Genomic DNA, 14,427 nt, shown 5'->3' with positions numbered 1-14,427 from the left:
CTGTTGAAGACATCCTTGCAGACAAGCTTTGAAGGCAGACACTGTCATTCCCATGATTGGGAATGTTTCTGTATGCATTTCTATCCTTTCCAATAATTCCCAAGGTACTTCTAAAGATTGCAAAATAACTATCAAAGATGATTATGGTAACCCCCTTTTTTCCCAGGCAAAGTTGGTTCACCCTTTTAATGGAATTAGCCAAGGGCAATTACCATAAGCTTCCTCAAACACTGGTCCTCTGTTTATACCTCCACAAAGCACTACAAATTGGACTTCTTTTCAAGGTCAAGAGCAGGTTTTGCTAGGAACATTCTCCAGTGGATCCTGGATCCTTTTCTTTCCACAACCCAGGTAGGGAAAGCTTTGGAAATCTATTCAAAATGTCATTGAGGCAGTGGGAATGATGTACATAGTACAGTTGCATTAGTCCTACTTACCTGTAACAGTAGATATTTGAATTCCTTACTGCCTCAGTAGTAGCATCCATTCACCAACCCCCAGACTGTGCATAGCTGAGGTTGGTTTCAACCTCTTTAATTCAGTTGTTGTTGGAGTTGGTTTATGTATGTTTTTGTGATGGTTTGTGAATTTACTCTTACTAGACGATTCTGGTTTCAGGTACTTTCCTCTCCTTCTTTGTGAAAGTGAAAAAGCCGGAATGCTCACTTCCTGTGACAGCTAAAGGCTTGCCTCTCAGGATATGCACAGCCAATCAGTTGTCAGAGGAAGAGGGAGGACAAGGAGACTGAGTTTTTTAAAGCTGGTCAATACTGGGTTACCTTGCCAGATAACCCCAAATGTCACTGAGCCAGTAAGGAATTTGAACATATACTATTAGTGATAAGTAGGATTTACGCAACTGTACTTTCATTTTAGTTCAAAAATTATATTTGGGGCACTATCTGGGCTTCCTAGGTGTTGTCACTAAAAGTTTTATCTCAGAAAATTACATTTTGAGTTATGGTTCTCTAAGGGGAATCTCGTGAAACATTGAGACTCCTTCTGCAGCTTGGAAATGGACCTAGGTCCAGGTAACACTGCTGATCCCTGCCTGAGATGCAAGAAGAAAAAAGTAAACACTGCTGATCCCTGCCTGAGATGCAAGAAGAAAAAAGTAATCTGTGAGGCTTTGGTCGTCACACCAGCTTTGTCCAGCGGGTGACTGCTTTGGCCATCAGTTGTTCCTTGGACCCCTCATTTCTTTCTCTCGGTCCCTCTGGTGTTGCTCCTTAGAAAGTCACTAAGGACCAAGAGGCAGGCAAGTACTCTACAGCTGTTTGGCTTCCATTTTTGAATAAAACAGAATACCACCTTCACAAATGTCAGAGAATGGATGGGGGAATGCTCCCTCGTTAAGCCACTCTGAGAATCTTTATTCCCAGGGAAGGGACCATTGTTTAAGCTGCTCTTTTTCTGAAGGGGGATCTCCCAAACAAAGAAACACAAAATTAAAATTTTTCCTCTCATAAAGCAGATAAGGAAGACTGACTGGGCTTTGCTGATAGTTTATTTAGAGACTTTCAGTCTTTAAATGCTGAATTTCTCCTCATAAAAAGAAAAAAAAAATTCTCTTCTTCTGGCAGATACTGATTCACAGTCCAAGAGACAGAAATTTGACTTGTACTTGTTTCTCAAGTTCTGTCTTCACACAATGGAGAATCTGACTCTGAGGAAAGTTTTTGCTCAGATTCCCCTCCTGTGAAGTTGTCTTTTTGTTACTATAGCCAGAATGAAGGAATTGTATCAGTAAAAACAAAAGAAAAAAAGAATACCAGAATCTTAACAAAGACATTATGATTTGGTACAGATGGATTTTCCTTAACCTGTACAGCTAGTATTTGCTTGACAGTTAATCACCTATTCCCAGAAAGTCTGACAAGTAATATTACCTGTCCCAGTCCCACAAATTATTTTCTTCTGTCCTCAGGTCAAATCCTGCAGTACTTTCTCTAATAAAACCATCTTCTGCCAAACTCCTTATGGCAGTTAGCCCTATTCCTTCTGACAAGCTGGATAAAGCCTTGACAGATTTGGAAGAATGTTTATACTACTTCCACTTTTACCCTTCAAAGTAGCGTATTGTCTGTCTCACATGTCTAAGTTTCTGCTGAATTCCTTTGAAAGCATGATAAAGTTAATTGCCGATTACCTCCATTCTTCAGAGACTAAATCATCTCTGAATTCATTAGTATCCTCTGTCTTAGATAACCAAATATTCTCTAAAATGTGCTCATAACACTGCTGATACTGTTTCTACAGCAGCTGTCACTGGGTCAGTAATAAGAATATTTGCCAGGCTACTTTCTCAAAATTACCGTAGAGTGTCACAACTGAGATCCTGAACGCTCCCCAGGATAAAAAGGCATTATTTGATCCTTCCTCTGCTGATGCCCTTGAAAAGTTGGATGAACAGGAAATAATTAATTCAGGAGGCAACACAGATTTTTCAACCCTCTTTGCTAAAATATATGTTTCTTCTAGATCTTGTTCCTTTTTTGAGCAAGGCATGGGAAAACAAAATTTCAAAAAGCAATAGCAGGGAGGTTCAGAGAAGAATGAAGGGTCCTCCCAAAATTCCAAGGACAATCCAAGAAAAAAGAGTAACTATATGCCCTTTTGTGTGTTTTCCCTTCATAACCTGTTATTCCTGTAAAGCTTCACTTTTCCTTGTGGTACCAGATAATTTTATACACTTGGGTTCTGAGAATCATTCAAAATCCCTGTAAATGGCAGTGGAATTCCCTTGCTCTTTTTCAAGGAATTCCTCTTCATCTAACCTATCAAACCTCCCTGACATTCTTCATAAACATCACTCTGCTTCAGTAGCCAAAGCTATATGGGTAATATCTTGCTAATCATATAGCATCCAGAGAGCTTCCAAAGCTTCAGGGTATCTTCCATGCATCCAAACTACTGCTAGTTAGCTTGAGCTGAGCTGATTAAAAAAACAGTTTGGGTGCCAAACCCTTCACAAATTCCTGCTACCAAAGAGATAGCTCCTCTACAGACCTTCGAGGTTTGACAGTCAGCTATTGCCGTTACATTGTGAGGCAGATAATTTCCCTTCAGGGGGAAAAACGTACACTTTATTTTTATGAAAGTAAACTTATGAAACTTAATTAAGCAAGGAAAAGTGTTTTTTAATGACTATCATGTGACACCTGATCACTTTTAAATGGGAGAATCACTCTTTTACTTTTGTGGTAAAATGGTGTTAGAACTAATTTTAAACTACTTTTTCCTGTTTTAAAAGTGAGTTATTTTACTTCTGGGGACTTGAGTAAGTGTTTAAAGTACTTATTACTGTGTTTTAATTGGAGAAAAGTTATTTTTTTACAACTTACCTGTTTTAATGACTATTGCTGCTAAGCTTCCCCTGTGAATCTGTCACATTTTTAAGTTTAGCCATGAAACACTCTACCAGTTCCATGGTTCTTCGTTCTTCCTGCCACAAAAGGAAGACTATTGCTAAGCAACCTTTGCAACCACAGCAGGCTTCTGAAGTGTCTCAACTGCAGGTGGGTCACTCTGCTGTGGCCAAGACTGGCTCCTCAAAAAAACTCATCTTTTTCCCTGGTTCCCACTGGCATAGTCCCTAGTGCCACCATGGGCAGAAGATTAGGAACATGTACTACAGCTGTTTTATTGCCCTTCATGAGCATGGGAGAGCCACACTTGACAGTCTTGGGTGAAGGAGCAAAGGATGCCAAGCCTGAAAACTGTGCCCATCCTTAGTGAGGTTTTTCCCAGCAAATGTGGATTTGATTCTTCAGCAATTCCTTTAGAAAAAAAAAACTTAAGCATGGCTTCTCCTGTCTTAGTTTCTCTGGCAGCAGTACTTTAGTGGGTTTAGTGCAGGGTTTTGATTCTTCTTGTATGGCTGTATCTGCTAAAAGAAAAATGGATTCTTCAATTTCTGAAGAGATTCAAGAGTTTGAAACTCAGATTAATTGTGAAGAGACAGATTATGTGTTATCTCCACAAATTTAATTCTGAGGAAAGTATGTTTTTTGAGTTCAGACATTACCTTTGAAATGTTCTCTTTTTCTGAAAGTATTTCCAGAATGAATCAGTTGTTTCAATCAAAAAACAGTGATGTTTCTCAGTTCCTCAGGATGTACTATGTTTTGTTACAATTGTAATTTTGAGAGCCTGCTCCTATTTCTCTGTTCTTTCTGCTTTGGAGTATGTTTTTGTCACAACTCGCAACTTCCCTGATAACCAACCTGCTGTCCCCAAAAAAAGCAGATACACTGTATGAATTTCTTCAGCCTGTTAAGTTTTTAAACACTCATCCCAAATCAGACTCAGCAACTACTGCATTAGTAAATGTAGGTGTTGATAATCATTTGGTCAATACTAAGCCCACTCTTTCTACCATGAATGGGAAAGCTTTAGCTAGATTTGGGGAAAAATGTATTCTTTTGCAACACTTTTTAGAGTTTTCAGCCATCATGCTTATATGTTAAAGTTCATGCTTGCCTCTTATGAGAATATGAGAAATATTCTGGCAGCTGTTTCCTCTTCTAAGAATAATTTGATAAGTGTAATTTGATTGATTTTATGTCTCAAGTGGCTACTCAGTATTTTAAATTTGCATCTTTGATGATGCTACTTCCCAGTCTGCTACTACTGGAACTGTTATGAAGAGGTTTGCCTGGTTCCATTCTAAAATCCTCCCTGAAAATATAAAAAATGAAATTATGAATTTTCCCTTGTATACAGAATTAGTCTTTGGACCATCTGAGAGAAATAAGCTAATTCTAGGGATCTGTCAGATTTATCACCCTACCCTCTCTAAGTTTTCTAAGGGGTTTGATGCTAACCCTACAACCTTCTTTAAAAAGAAAAATAAACAGACCCAGCAAGCCATTGTTAAGCAAAAATTTAAAAAGCAATGGCTGGGGGGGGGGGGGGTTCAAAAAATAAAAGGAGGAAACCCCCAGAACAAAGGACAGCCTCATAAGTCTAAATAATTATATAAAGGACTCCCCTCCCCCTTCCAAATGTGGCAAACCCTTTAGCCTTCCAGATAGACTGAACCTCCATTTTCCCTCTCTCTCTTTGGCAATAGACAGTTTCAGACAGATGGGTTCTGAAAGTTATCCATCATAGTTAGAGATAGAACTGGAAGTCTCGTCCTCCTTTCTGAGGGCCCCTCATCTGTTAAAACCAAACTCTTTTCCCTCATGTCATTCAACATCCACTGTTTCAGTGGATGGTAGAAGCCACTCCTCCTCCTCAGTTAGGAGAAGGTTTTTATTCAAGAATGTTGTGGTGCAAAAGAAAGAAGATGCATGGAGACCAGTTCTGGATCTTTCCATTCTAAACCTGTTTGTGATAGTGCCCAGTTTCAAAATGTTATCTCTTTACAGCCTATTACTCAATTTTTCTGCTGACCTTAGACTGAAAAGATGTCTATCATCACATTCCATAGACTGACATTTCTTAAGGTTTTCTGTGTCTGGATCACATTATCAGTTCTTCTCAGCATTATACTTTGGTCTATGCACTGCACCAAGGCTGTTCACAAAGTGTCTAGATTCTGTGATAACCTAATACAGACTACAGTTTGCAAGATATTCACATTTTTCCTTATTTAGATGACTTGCTTATCTTTGCAGAGTTTATTTCAAAGTGTCAAGAATCTCTCACTTGAGTAAGGGATCTTCTACACAAATTGGAATTCCAAGAGAACACACAAAAGTCTTACATCTATTATTGATTTTTCTCATTCAGACTACTGTCTAAGCCAGAGAATTTCTCTGTATTTTGGGTCTTACAGCTTCTATGATTGTCTTGTTTCTCTAGCACAAACCAAAACCAACATGGCTTCCAACCCAGCCACAGCACAGCTACAGCTCTGTTATCCTTTACAGACACCATGAACAAGGCCAGAGATGCAGGATGCTATACAGGCTCAGTTTTCCTGATCTCTCCAAGGCCTTTGAAACACTCTCACCCCTTACTATTGAACACACTGTCTAACTTAGGTTTCTCAGATACCACAGTAACATGGTTTCACAGCTACCTCAAGGATTGTAAACAAGCAGTAAAATGGTCCAATGAATTCTCGCCCTTTCTGCATAAACCTACTGGAGTCCGTGAAGGCTCCATCCTCGGACCCCTACTCTTCAACATTTTCACAAGCAACCTTCACTCTGGAACCCTCATTTAATAAACTGATGATTTCACCATAATCCGTACTGCTCAATTACTACCAGAATTACTTTCAAAAACTCAACAGTTCTTTACTGCTGTTGACTCCTGGCCAAGAAATGCTCAACTCTTTCTTAAGCCAAACAAAACTAAACTAGTACTCTTTCACCCCCAAAACACTTCCTCTGTCACTGATCATTTTAACATCTTTGCATCTGACAACACTGTCATAGAAATAGTGCAGGAAACCAAACTTCTAGTAGTTATCATTGACAATAAACTTTCATTTAGCCCCCATATACAGCAAAATGTAAAGACAATTTATCAAAAACTGGGACTCCTATATAGAAACAAACATTTCTTTACTGCAGCAACCAAAAATACCCTTGCAAAAACATTTTACCTTCCTTCCCTTCTTTATGGTGTTCCTATACTAACTAACTTACAAACTTCTACCCTAAGCAAGATGGAACAGTGCTACAACAAAGTTGCAAAGTTTGCCACAAACTCTAAATATCACACACAGCACTGCAAACTGCTATTAGAACTAAACTGGCTTGACCTCCTCAACCAACTTACCTTTATTCAGCTATCCACCTTGCACAACCTTATTTTCAAGTCTACTGCCTGCCCTGCAATAGCCACTCTAGTTACACCTTACACACCAAATCGATCCCTACGATCAGAAGACAAAAATCTCTTAGCTATCTCAAAACCTACAAGAAAACCAGGTCACTCTCTGCATTCATAGTCTGTCTCTATACTATGGAATTCACTATCTCTAGCTACCAGGTCTATGCCTGGCCTAACCCATTTCAAAGCCTCTTTAAAAAAATCATCTCAAAAATACATGGCTCTGCTCCTGCATAAAGCCTGCCTAATGCTCAACTCTTCCTCTTCTTCTGCATTAACCTCATCCTCCTCTTCTGTCACATTTCACTCCTCATAGTCTGCAAGACCCTAAGGCTCTCCTAACTCATTCCCTGTTTCTATACCATATCTTTAAGCTACTGCTCATATTGTAATGTCTCTGTTCTTCTTAATTCTCTATCTTTCTGCATTACTAACTTTCTGGCTATTACTTTCCTAACTGAAACCAATATTCTATTTTTTTCATGTACTATAACAGTCAATGTCATACAATGCACTACCTATATACTATTTTTTGACACTATCTACTTATAGGCTATGTATATGGTGAGAGTGACTATTATTGTCTATAATGTTTTAACTCTAAAGAATTGTCTAGATGTGTAATATATATTGCAATATCTTGTAGCATAGTTTAAGTTCTTTCAACCTATTTTTGTTTAGTATTTCTAATGTAATTTGTATTGTATTGGATTATACTGTATTTGTATTGTACTGATTGTGGAGTGTTTCTCCTTGGGCCTCTGCTGAAAACGGGTTCTGTAGACCTAGTCAGACTACCCTGGTAAACAAATGTCAAATGAATTTTTATTTATTTATTTTACATTTGTTGACCGGGCTAGTCTAACTGGATACATGTCCATTTTCAGTACAGGCCTGGGGAGAAAAGCTCCAATAGTAACACAAAGCAGTAATAAAAAAAGCAATCTTAACAATAAGCAAAATAATAAAGGATTACAAAAACAGCAAAGCAGTAGTAACAGGAAGAAAAGTTTACAATATTATTGGTATACAGGATAAAACAATACATGTAAGAATAAGATACAAGAGATAATTTACAGTAAATAGTACATGATATTCACAAAATGTAGTTCATTTAAGTATCCTAGATTACAGTATGCCTTTCTGAAATAGCAAGCAGTATTGAGTTAGCATAAAAGTAGGATCATGGAGATATTAGTAGTGAAGACAGAAGATTAGTCAGGGTTGCTGCAGGGGCATAACCAATGTGTTTTGAGGTATCTTTTGAGATTTTGTTTAAAGAGGGGTAGGGAAGGAAGTGAAGTTAGTTCACTAAGTAGTAGGTTCCAGTTTTTTCCTGCAGTATTTGAGAATAGAGAATCCCCTGCCAAGTTGTTGGACTTGCTTATGCTAACTCAAAGTTTGTTTGAAGAGCGTAAAGTATTGAGATTTTTGTAGGGGATTATGAGGTTTGAAAGTATAGGAGTGTTATTGGGTTGATTAAGGATCTTATGGGCAATGGTAAGTTGGGAAAGTTGTAGTTGGTTTTGAAGTTCGAGCCAACCTAGCTGCTGTAGATTCTGACAGTGGTGGGATCTGAATGGATTCCCAGTGGCAAATCTCGCAATGTTATTGTAGGAGTTGGCTAGTTTGAGAAGATTATTTTTTTTCAGGTTAGTATATATGGATGCAGCATAAAGAAGAGTTGAGATAAGGTGGGAGTGGGCAATTGAGGTTCTAGCTGTTGGAGTTAGGAAGGATTTGATCCTGTATAGGGAGCCCATTTTTCTGTTTACTGTTTTTATAGTGTTGTTAATATGGCTATCAAAGTTAAGGTTATTATCTACTGTAATTCCTAAGAGTTTGGTGGTAGAGGCAGGGGATATGAGGGTGCCGTTGTTAGAGATGACTGAGAATTCTATAGGGGAGGACTTGCTGGTAGGAGTAAAGAGGAGGAGCTTTGTTTTTTTGGGATTCAAGAGGAGGCAACATTTTAAGAACCATGTCTCCACTGTGTTAAATACCTTCTGAGTCAGAGATTGCAGTTCGGATGAGGAGTTGGCTGAACATATGAGCGTAGAGTCATCTGCATATTGTATACAGGTGGCTTGAGGAATTGCTATGTATAGGTCATTGATGAAAAGTGAGAAGAGGAGAGGTCCTCAAATGGAGCCTTGAGGGACTCCCAGGGTGACTGGCAAGTAGGATGAAAGATTGTTCTCCCAGAGCACTGCCTGCTGCTGAGGTAGGAATTGAACAAATGAACAGCCTGAGTGTCAAGCGAAAGGGATTTAAGAATATTTATTAGCAGAGGGTGGATTACCATATCAAAAGCTTTTGAGAGATCAATGAAGAGTGCAGATGAGAGGATATTATTATTATGGTTTCTATTAATGGAATCGGTGAAGGATAAGAGGGCATTAGTGGTACTATGAAATGGCCTAAAGCCATGTTGGCTATTAGCTAGTATGTTGTGTTGAATTAAATGGTCTAGTAGCTGATGATGAATACATTTTCCATGACTTTTGCTAAGGGTGATAGAAGGGCTATAGGCCAATAGAATATTCATTTGAGTTACCTCCTTTATGTAGGGGGATAATGTGTGAGATTTTCCAGATGTCTGGGATAGTGCCCTCATTAATGGTTCTGTTTATAAGGATAGATATAGGATAGGCTACTGCTCTGGCTGCTTTCTGCAGATATTCAGATGGTAACTGGTCAGCAGAAGGAGTACAAGGCTTAAGTTTTTGGATAAGTTTATAGATGAAGATGGTAGAGATGGGTTGCAGTCGGAATGTAGGGAGAGAGCTTGGAATGGAGGTAGGAAGGCTTGAGCTATCTGGGGAAAGCTGACTTGCTAGAGACTGTATGGCCTCTTTGAAGAAGGTATTGAAGGCATTGGCAGTTTGATGGGGAGTATTATGATTGGCCCCTAAAGGGGTTGGTGTACTGGAGTGCCCTGGGTGAAGGAGTCTATTGATACTAGCCCAGAACCTTTGTGAATTATTCTGGTAGGTTTGCTGTAGTTTACAATAGAAGTTCTTTTTGTCTGTGAGTATGGCTTGTTTTGTTGTATTTCTTATCAGTCTAAATATTTGCTGATCTGAGATATTTTTGGTTGCATGCCACCTAGACCAAGTTTTGTTTCTGAGCAGGATTTTTTGTCTGGTTTCTTTTGAGAGCCAAGGGGCTGGTTTAGACTTGATTCTAATAAAACATTTAGGAGCATGGTGGTCTAGGATAGTTAAGAATTTAGAGTTAAAATATTTAACAGCTTCTTCAAGTGGGAGCATTTTTAGACGGTTCCAGTCACAAGCACTGAGCTCACTTTGGAATAGAAGTGGGTTAAAGTGTTTGCTGGACCATGAAATCCTATATATGCGAGGGTTGGAAATATAATTCTTTTGCCTGATAATGTAGGTCAATGAGTGATCACTAACATCATCAGGTAAGGTTCCTACCTGATAAGTTTGGTGATGTTTATTAATAAGAATCCAATCTAAGGTGCTCTCTTTTTTGTTTGGTTTGTTAATTCTGGTTGTGGAGTTGATGGCTTGAGAGAAGCCATGAAGGTTAATAAGGGAAGTGGGAGTTTCAGTACTGACACATTTCCAGTCAATATTAAAGTCCCCTAGTGTTATTGTTTCTTGTGGGTAAGTTGATGACACTGAGCATAGGATATCCTCTATTGTATTGGTATTATTACCAGGAGGTAGGTAGATACAGATTATGTATAGGGATTTACTAGGGTTGAGTTGAAGTCTGGAAATAAGGACTTCTCCATTATTATCATGTGGTTGGTTATAAGGTAAAGAGGTGATTTGTAGCCCATCTTTAAATAGGATTGCTACTCCCCCTCCCTTATGCTTTATGTGGTCCTGTCTCAATATATTATATCCTGGAGGGATGATTTCATTATCTTTAGTTCCAGGTTTTAACCATGTTTCCGTCAGACATAAGATGTCAAAGGAGTGAACATCTAAGAGGGCATGCAGATGGGCAACTTTGTTATTAATGCTGCGGATATTGAGATGTGCTATTAGAAGTGAGTTAGGGAGTCTGGTAGAGGTGAGTGGGATAGTGGGATTGGGGCAGTGAGATGCAGTTGTTGAGCCATTGGCTGGGCCTGGGTTAGGATGGATGTCACCATCTTTTAAGGAGAGTTTTTTTAGTCTTCGTATGGGATTATGTATATTACTGATCTGATATTTAAATTTCCTTACTGTATGATTAATGTATTTAATGTGTGCGAGTCTGTGATACTTGGATAGTAGGTAGCTAGGTATGGATATGATGTTTATATGATTATGGGAGAGAGAGTAATAGTTTGTATGGCTGTTTGTTTTAGAGGGTAGTGAAAGTGAACATAATTCAGGTTTTCAAAGGAGGTAAGGAGATAGGCTGAGGTTAGAACAGGTATGAGTGTAGCTATGAGTAGTAGCTTAGTTAGAGTAGTGTTAGTAGGTGTTGGCATGTTGCTATGTTTGGTATAGAATAATGTAGAGGAGGTAGGACTAGAATAAGACAATATAGAGAGTACTGGATATGGTCAATAACTCTGAGTCAAGGGAACTTTTGAATGGTTAGGTAGATAGAGGGGTGTGATTCAATTATCTAAAGTGGAGGGAATGTGGGATTGGTAGGATGGGGAAGAGGGTGTGGTTAGGATGTATAAGTCCAGGATCACTGGGGTGGGTGGGATTTGGGGGTAGGGTAGGGGAGCAGAGCGGGTAGAGACAAGAGAAGGAGGAAGCCTATGAAGAACATATAGAAGAATAAATAAATAAATAATGGTGGTAGTAGTAATCAAAATAATGACATCAGTTAAATTGGTACTAATAACACTGCAACCCAGTGCCTCAGTCAGGCAGAAATAACAATCCGAGAATTTAAACTTCCACATTTGCATATGTGTTAGGCATAAGTTTGGAGGGGAGTATGGAAAAAGAAGGCAATCTAAGTGTTTAACATCTGATCATCTTGTTTGCTGATGGCTGGTGATTAGCTTCTATATAAGTTGGCCTACTTTTAAGATAAGGTCACTCAGAGAAAAGTACAAAAAAAAAAACGCAGTTCAAGCTTCAACTTTGGCACAAGAGATGGCTTTCAGAAATTTAAAGGAAAAATAAATCAGATGTATTTAGAGGTGTTTAAAATAAATTAAATACTGAAAGAATAAATCAACTCAAATCAAGTGGAAAAATAGAACTTTAGCTATTTGGATGAGCTTGCAAGACTGCAAAATAATGGGTTGAAATGAAAGAATGGCTGGCTGACTATGAGGCTTCTCAACAATAAATGTTTTAACAAATAGTAGAGTTAAGGCAAAACATGTTTTGTGGTACAGAAACTGGAAGGAACAGACTGTATTAAATTTTATGAAAGGAAAAATAGTGACTGGACTGGTGTTCCACAGCAGGATTTGTTAATAGAAAGGGCACATTGAGTGTATGCGCCAGGTCTGGTCATAAAAAGCACTTAAGCCCTATATTACGAAAGATGAAATCATACCAGCAGAAAGAGTTAATCCTGACAAAAACTGTGGCAGAAAAGAAAAGTAGTAAAAATTGTTGATAGTAGAATGTTTCTGGAAAATGATTATTTGTTGTACAGCAGGCAAAAGAGAAACAGATTTATCCCAGCAATCAGGGAATGTTGATAGGTTTGTGTGTGATTCAAGCTACTGTACCCAGCTGTCTCCAGAATATTTTTTTTCCTGGAGGATCAAAGACATTTCTGGATGCAGAACAGGCTACACAGGAAATAAAAAATATCTAACAAAAAGTAATCCAGCAAGCAGAAGGGAGACCTACTTCTCATTTTTCTGACAATAAAGCTCATTGAGAGACTTCGCCAGCGAAAACTGTTTGAATGTTACAAAGGAAAATACTTGACAGACAGAAAAAAGATCAGGAGTTGATGAGTATTAGCTAGTGTACATTGGACTTGATCCACAGCCTGTTATTGGGAGATACAGATGACTGAAAAGAAGACCAGCAGCACTGAAATTAGTGAATAAATGTGAGACTATAAAGCATCACTCACTAAAATACAGCTTTGCAAGAAAAAGTAGCTGAGAAAGATAAGATTTTTGTCGACTCTGGTAAACTCGTGGGTGGACTATAAAACATACACCCCACTTTTTTCATTAATGTTTAGAAGAACACTATAGGGAAAAAAAGAAGTAATTAAGTAAAACAAGTTTGTTCTCATTATATAAACTGCATGTTATATTGTTAAACAGTGTTGTATAGTGTACAGTAAGGGTATGGGATCTTTTCAGTGACTGTTGTTAAAGATATTAAAGTAAACAACTACATTTTTTTAGTTCTAATAATAGGTTTTTCTTTTTCACTATAACAAAATAAGAAAGGCTGGACAGAAACAAGTATGTATCCCACAGACTATCCTGACTCTGGAACAGGCTCCCCATCCACGTGAAACAGAGTTCCTCCTTAACACAATTCAAGTGTAACTTGGACAATTGGATGGGGAACAGGAAATTCAGCCCTGGTTTGGCATCTATGTCTCTAATTGACATAGGCAACCTGTAAATAGTTCATCTCCCAAGCCCCCGTTTGTAAATGTTTCATTTCCCAAGACCCTGCTTACACTTATCAAGGGTACCAGAACTTGTCAGAGATTTGGGAATGCATGGCTAGACTTAAAAAGGCCCTTGTGTTCGTTAGCCTAGTAAACACCTATGCACCTATAATGCTGTGATCTTGGGCTACTGGAGTGGAGTATAAAAGTGCACTGATTATATTATATTATATTATATTACAGTATATATTATGCAGAATTAAGATAATAACTTCCCTTGTTTTTTACAAGAGTAGATATCTAGATTAATGTCATTGGCTTAAGCTATAAACATTTTTGGTAAGCAAATAGACTTGAAAGATGGGGAAAAGTTTTGAAAGACATGAAAAAAAAGAAGTTATGTATCACCATAACATTCTGTCTGTGTTGTCCATTTCCATTCTTCCTCAACTGATGGGTTTGGATCTGATCCCTCAGATCTGTCTCGGCCATTGCTAAAGCTCATAACAACCAAAAACTATTGAGCTTCTCAATTACCCATAATGCACCAAACCTAAGTTACCGCAGATCTTGTTTGCTGACTTTTACCAGAAATGAAATATTTACTATGCATAGATAAGGGTGGTGCAGTGGTTAGCATTGTTGCCTCACAGCAAGAGGTTCTCCGGTTTGATCCTCGGCTGGGGTGCCTTCTGTGTGGAGTCTGCATGTCCTCCCTGTGGTCGCGTGGGTTTCCTCCGGGTGCTCCAGTTTCCTCCCACATCCCAAAGACATGCTGTAGGTGGATTGCACACTCTAAATTGGCCCTAGGTGTGAGTGTGTGTGTGTGTGTGTGTGTGTGTGTGTGTGTGTGTGTGTGTGTGTGTGTGTGTGTGTGTGTGTGTGTGTGTGTGTGTGCCTTCTGTGGAAGGTTGAGCACCGGGCTGACAACTCAACACTGTAAAACTCCACTGCCAGTCATGAGCGGACAGGTGATCTGCTGTGGCAACCCCTAACTGGGAAAAGCCGAAAGAAGAAGAAGAAGATAAAGGAGGTGTAAAAATGCATGCATTCAATACAGAAATTTTATTTATTTATTTATTGACATTTGTTAACCGGGTTGGTCCAGCTGGG

The sequence above is a fragment of the Protopterus annectens genome, chromosome 13.part0, assembly GCF_019279795.1.
Source record: "Protopterus annectens isolate FY-2018-M chromosome 13.part0, PAN1.0, whole genome shotgun sequence".
NCBI lineage: Eukaryota > Metazoa > Chordata > Ceratodontiformes > Protopteridae > Protopterus > Protopterus annectens.
Note: the sequence above shows the minus strand (reverse complement) of the source record.